Raw genomic sequence first — 7,013 nt, 5'->3', positions numbered from 1 at the left:
AAAGAAGGAGGAGAAGGAGGAGGAGGAGAAGGGGGATGGAGATAGAAAGGGAAGGGGGATGAACGGACGAGGGGTAGATTTAAAGCGTGACGAGATTACTCGTTGTCTGACAGAACGGCCACGGCTTTGTTACGCCGAGCCGACAACTTTTGCCGCGTTCTGTGTCAAGCTGGCCGCGTTCGCGTTTTGCTTCCAACGACGGCCGCCGTAATGAAAATTCATATACGGTGCATTAAGTCGTCTAATGACCCGTCGGGTGCCTAACGACGTCGCAGCTTTTCCCCGTCGGCGGTTTCTCACCTTTTTCTCTCTCTCTCTCTCTCTCTCTCTCTTTCTCTTTTTCTCTTTCTGTTTCATTCTGACTCACCCACTCACTCTCATATCCAATGTACTCCTGTAAAACGACGCAATAGGTAAAGTCGAGGCAGTACCAGTACCACCAGCAATCACCACCCATATTCTTTTTCTTTCTCTTCTCTCTCTCTCTCTCTCTCTCTCTCTCTCTCTCTCTCTCTCTTTCTTTCTCTGTCTCTGTCTCTGTTTTTCTCCCTCTCTTAGTGTCGACTACTTCTCAGACTTTTGCAAATCTTAATTTGTACGGCAACGGCCAAGACGCGTACGCGATACGGTCTCACTTGCCTTTTTAATTACATCGCCCTCAAACGTTCTCTCTCTCTTTTTCTCTCTTTTTCTCTCTTTTTCTCACTCCCTTCCTTTTTCTTTTCTACTCTGTATTTTTCACTTTTCACGCGGAAAAAGCTTTCGAGTCGCGTTGAATCGCGAACTACGTTGAAGGTGAGTGAGGGTGATTAGGATCGCAAAGTGAATCGGGTCGATCGGGCGAAACGAGATTGAAAAGTCGAATAATCTCTCTCTCTCTCTCTCTCTCTCTTTTACTCTTTCTCTCTTTCTCTCTCTCTCCCTCCCTCTTTTTCTTTCTTTTTCTCGTTTTCCTTTTTCCCTTTCACTCAACAAATTTCTATAAACCGACAACTCCATCCCCTGGTGATAACTTTAACGACTTTTTACAGACTTTAAAAACTTTTATAATGTTTCAAAAAATTTCATTAAATTTTAACATATATAAATAAAAAAAGAAAAGAATATATATTTATATATTTCATGTATATGTATTATCATATATATTATTTTATACGTTTCTTATATATCTTCTTATATGTCTCTTATATATTTCATTATACTTATAGTAAAAATAATTTTTTTTCTAATACATTAACGATCTCAAATAAATAAATGAAATATGAATTAAATCCTGATATAATATTATTAATCTTTCTATTTCGTAACACTTGTACCAATTAATCCATTAATCCGAAAGATTTTTCATCCGTAAAAAATGTTATTGATGTAACAGTAAACAAGAAGATTCGAATGAAGAAAGAAAATTCTATAAATAAAGATCGCAGAAAGTATAATAGTTCTTTTAGAAAAAGAAAAAAAAAAAAAAAGAAAAGAAAAGAAAAGAAAAGAATAGTGAGAGACTAATGATTTATCTATTCTTTTATAGCGAGAGAAATTTAATCTTCTCCGAAGAGTTAACTCGTTTTCCCTGATTAATCCCTCTGCGACCTAATTTTTTGTCCTGTCTACGGAAGAAAAAAAAATGGGAACAAAAGAAAGAAAAAATTATATTCAGTATAGTACAATTATACTGTACTATTAAAATGAAACTTATGATCATACTTAACCACCCACTTCTCACCTTCCCAATTCAAATATAACTTACATTGAGAAATTTCATTATACGAATACAAAATTATTGACAATCAAAGAGATAAAAAGCCATAATATCTAAACAAAAAAAAAAAAAAAAAAGAAAAAAAAACTATATGAACAAAGGAGGACATACATATAATCCTGTCGCGCAGCATTACAACAACAAAAATATATTTAACAGCTTTAAATCGCACAATTGTCAAATATTAATAATTGATATAGGGCAAAATTTAATAATTAAATTCTAAGGGAAAAGAATCGACAATAAAAAAAAAAAAAAAAAAATAGAAAGAAATAAAGAAAGAAAAATGAAGAAGAAAAAAAATTCCTCCTCCAAGTCAAATTTATTCCATACCTATATATCGTTTTGTTGTTGAACAAAGTTGCTCAGAACCGTTTCGATAAAGTGTTTTATCGGTTTTTCTCCCGGTAATTATATAGCTCAAGTGTCAGACTTTCCCGTATGTAAATATTCATATAATGCGCAAACGTTCGTTCAGTCTCACTAGCGATACGCAGTTCGCGCATTAATTATTACCCACGAGCGTACCGGTAGATACGAAATAAATCCTTCGCTTGGTCAAACTCTCTATCCTCCTTTCTCCCCTTGTCACTCTCTCTCTCTCTCTCTCTCTCTCTCTCTCTCTCTCTCTCTCTCTCTCTCTCTCTCTCTCTATGATTATGGTTTACTGGAAACGCTGCAATTAGACCGTGTAGTCGCTCGTATTAATACGCGCCTTTACGAGCGACGGCATTACGTACATAAATGACGCTAGCGAATCTCGCGGTTCTGAACACGAACGACACTACTACTACTATTACTACTACTACTATTACTACTATTATTATTACTACTACTATTACTACTACTACTACTATTACCACTACTACTATGATAGAGCAGTATTAATTTCGAACTATCGATCCTTTCGATCTAAACCGTCCTTCTCTCTCAATTCTCCTCAACGGCAAGCTGTGATATCCGTGAAACGAAACTCGAATTCATGGGATATCATTCGTCACGAATATAACGTCGATGATAGAAAATCGTTGTTGCGACAAATCTGTCGTTATTTAAATATTTTCTTCTTATAGTCATATAAACATATACATATACATATATATATATATATATATATATATGTATGTATGTATATATATGACGCCACGTAAATTTCAAGTCACGCGTGTTTCTCTATTAATACGCATTTTTTTTTTTTTTTTTTTTTTTTATAAATCTTATTTTATTCCTTTCGTTATTTATTTTTTTATTTCGATCTCTACTTTTTCTATTTTTCTTTTTTTTTCTTTTTTTTGTCTTTTTTTTTTTCTTTTTCTCCATGTCTCCGATCGAACTCCCCTCTGATTTTATTTGATACGTAAACCGCATATATTTCATACAGTCTGATAAAAAAAAAAAAAAAAAAAAAAAAGAAAAAATTACAACCGATGATAGCTCGTCGCTATTCGAATCTGAGTCATGATGAGTACTTGAGATATTTAAAAATTTTTTCTCACTTACTACTTAAGAAGTTCTCTGATGGCTCCAAAACACTCCTTCACAACTGCTACTAGGGAGATGCACTCTGATCTCTAACGCACAATAATTATTTACAGATCACAAGATTGATTATCGAATTTAATACCGTGGATCTTTATTCTTCGAATATAATGTAAAGACACTGCGACACTGTCAATAAATGAAAACTAAAACTTAATACGAAGAAATATTGACTTTATAAACGACTGCATTGCGCGCAATCGATTCGAGCACATACACGTTTTTAAAAATTAATTTCAATCGTGAAAACAACGACAGAATTGATTCGACGAACGAACACCATTTCCACTTCACGATATATTTATTTTTACTTCAAACGTTTAAAACGCTTCATTTATTCGTTAATAAATCGCGCATGGCTAATCAATGATCATCTGAAAAATAACAAAATTAAAATTATTAATGTCATTGTCGTAACGAACGATCGTTGAAATTATTGTAGATATGTTTAATTAAAAGGAAATTCACTTACTTTCAAATCTTCGTTGAAACTTGTAATGACGATGAGCATTCTAAGCTTCGTTAGAATAATTCAATCAAAATAGACTTCACTCATTTGGAATTATCTGAAAATAATAATAAAAAAAAAAAAATGTCTATACTTTTAATATGTAATAATGATTATATGACGATATTAAATGAATAAGAATAATTTTCAATATGTATTAAAATGTTCGATAATATTTAAATACGTATGTATCTTCGAGAAAATTAAACGAAGGATATCCATGGATATTTACGTACATATGTATTACATTTGGAAATACATATATTTCTAATTTTCTATCCTAACCTTAAAGGTGTACGAACGTTCGATTGTTTTAGTCGCGATCTCGGCTCGAGAAATTCTTAGAAATTTACAGCTCGCTTGTTATTATATACCGAATGTTAACGATATATATATATATATATATATATATATATATATATATATATATATATATATATATATATGTATATATATATTATTTTTACTTGGTAGAATTCTTAGAAATTACGTTTCATAAAGTTACGTTTATACATTTGTTAGAATTCTTGAAAATCTAAAAATATAAGATCGTTCAATTGAAATGAATTACGTGTTTATGTGTATATGTTCGCATACATAGATGATATTCATACATATGTAATATGTATGTACATATGAAAATTGAATATAATACAAAATATAAATAATGACGATTGATTAATGAAAGAATATTAATTAAAGGATCATTTATATAGCGAGAAAAGTATCGATACTAAGAAAATAAGAGTAGAAAATTCGTTGAAGTAAGTATAACGCAATAGTACCACGAATACGCTAAGACATTTTTACTGATTATCTTTTGAATCCGACGATATTTCAACTTGCTAACACGGTCTCCTATTAATTTTGTGTTCGACAATCGATTGACATATTGGAAGATGATTTAGATTAGGAAAAAGTATATTAATTACCTTTAATTACGGGGAAGATAAGAAATCGTTACAACCTGTCGGAACACGCAAATCCAAAATGGCGATAATTTCATCGGCAAGACGTCTAAGGTACTACCATCGCGCATGCGCATAACGTTGCCTCGTAACATGGCCTACCTAAATACACGTAATTTTTTCGATCTATTATCGAAAAATATCGAATTGTTAAAAATACGATACAGTGCTTTAAAAACAATGAAAACTTGTAATTCTTAAATAAATATCACGAAAATAAATGCCTAAAGTGGCCTATATGTTAAAATAAAGGCTAAAATATCCGATAAATATAAGGACTTAATGTTACGTCAATGATACGTCATTTTTCTTTCGTCACGAATATTTCTTAAAACGTGACAATATCCAATCTTGCTAACGATAAACCGTAATAAATCGTGAATTCGACGATCTACCGATATACAGGAGTAAGATGAAAGTAAATAAAAATATTTTAATTACTTGTAATTAAGAGAACGATATACGTATATCGATGTGTCAATTTGGTATTATCCTTCACGATAATGCAGCCGATTGGATCAATCAATCGACGAATCACGATGTTGTACAGAGAATCCTCTTGACCAATAGCATTTCTCGTAATACAATTAATCAAATATATTTCAATTATTATTCTTTAATAGAAAAGTATAAAATAGCAATTTAATTATAAATCAGTAAATTAAAAAATTAAATAAAGACGAGCCGAAGAAAAAATAAATTTTTATGATTTATAACGAACGTAGTAAGTTTAAGACGTGTAACCCGAGAATCCGCGCGTTTATGATTAAATTTAAATCTATTCCCTATATTTTAATTTGTAAAATAGGTTTAGATTTTTTATCTCCTAATTCTAATAGCATTTCTCGTAACATAATTCATCGTATACATACATACATACATACATACATACATAGATATATTTGGAATTATTATTCCTTAATATAAGAACTTTATAAATGTTAAAGAAGATAAAAAATATTTCTATCGCATCTTTTCAGAATTAATTCGAATGACAAAATGGGCAGCCGGCTAACAATAGTAAATCCAATGAACGAAATCAAAGAGATTCTTAACGAACGAATAATACGTTACGCTTGTGTACTATTAAAGCTTGCGTTGCACAAAGAGCGGTAATTAATATTACGTGTCCTATACAATGACAATTCACGGGAAAGAGAGAAAGAGAATGAAAGAGAGAAAGAGATAGATAGATAGATAGATAGATAGATAGATAGATAGATAGATAGATAAATAAATAAATAGATAGATACAGAGAGAGAAAGAGAGAAAGAGCGAGAGGGAGAGAGAAAGGAGACGTATGCATAAACCAAGCTATGCGAAAGAGACATAAATTTCTACCATGTTACGAATATTATTTGAACATTTCCATGGAGCTAGTTTGGTGTTGTAGATAGGAACGAACCCTTTGCTTGGCCCACCAACTTTTGCCATTAATCGTGGAGAAGAGAGAGAGAGAGAGAGAGAGAGAGAGAAGAGAAAGAGAGAGAGAGAGAGAGGATACCCACTTCTGTTGGCAATTATTAACCGTATAGTAATTAATTATTAATGATCCACATAGTTGCCATTCTTGGTTTCTGCTATCGAAATAAATCACTCTATTGTTTCTTTCGATTACGTATGAATTAATCTTCAAGTTTGTTTTTTAATTAAATCTCATCATTATTTGTAAATCGAAGAAATATACGATTAATATACCTTTCGTTTAACAATTATTATTTGTAAATCAATTAATGATTAATGACATACGATCGTTGTCACTCTTATGTATCATTTTTTAGTATCAAAAAAAAAAAAAAAAAGAAAAAAAAGAAAAAAAATATCATTCTATCATTTCTCCCAATCGCAAGTGATAATAACTCACAGTCCCTCTCTTCAAAATTTTATATTTTTTGTTTTCAATTCTTCTTTTTTATTTTTATTTTTTTTTTTTTTTCTTTTTTTTTCCATACCATAAGAAACCTCATGCTCATCCATATAATTTCCCCTTTTAAAAAAATAAATTTCATTGCGTTGAAGCGTAATTAAATTTTTTATAATCTCTGATTATATGATTTCGATTATAATCGAAAGAGAGAGAGAGAGAGAGAGAGAGAGAGAGAGAGAGAGAGAGAGAAATAGAGATAGAAACGTACTCGAGTATTTTCGGGTAGATAACTCATTGTGAATTTCGTTAGCCATTTGCGAAATATAGGATGGCTGCCTTATTCGAGGAAAACAATCGCGCAGTAATCCTTTG

At 31.3% G+C, this 7,013-nt stretch overlaps 1 long non-coding RNA gene across 2 annotated transcripts in view; it reads right to left on the bottom strand.

Moving 5' to 3' along the window:
* Nucleotides 1–3,265: 3,265 nt before the first annotated feature.
* Nucleotides 3,266–7,013, bottom strand: part of LOC124430666 — a 26,262-nt gene continuing 22,514 nt past the window's right edge. Inside the window, exons 1-3 of one of the 2 annotated variants that reach the window (XR_006943832.1) lie at nucleotides 4,739–4,807; nucleotides 3,771–3,864; nucleotides 3,266–3,672 (exon numbers count right to left, since the gene is read on the bottom strand). This is a non-coding gene — a long non-coding RNA (uncharacterized LOC124430666). Of the gene's footprint in view, nucleotides 3,673–3,770; nucleotides 3,865–4,738; nucleotides 4,808–7,013 lie in introns of those variants that run through there. The other variant, XR_006943831.1, reaches the window with a different exon arrangement.

Source organism: Vespa crabro, chromosome 19 (genome assembly GCF_910589235.1).
Source record: "Vespa crabro chromosome 19, iyVesCrab1.2, whole genome shotgun sequence".
Classification (NCBI taxonomy): Eukaryota; Metazoa; Arthropoda; class Insecta; order Hymenoptera; family Vespidae; genus Vespa; species Vespa crabro.
Note: the sequence above shows the minus strand (reverse complement) of the source record. Positions and strands in the feature narration are given on the sequence as shown.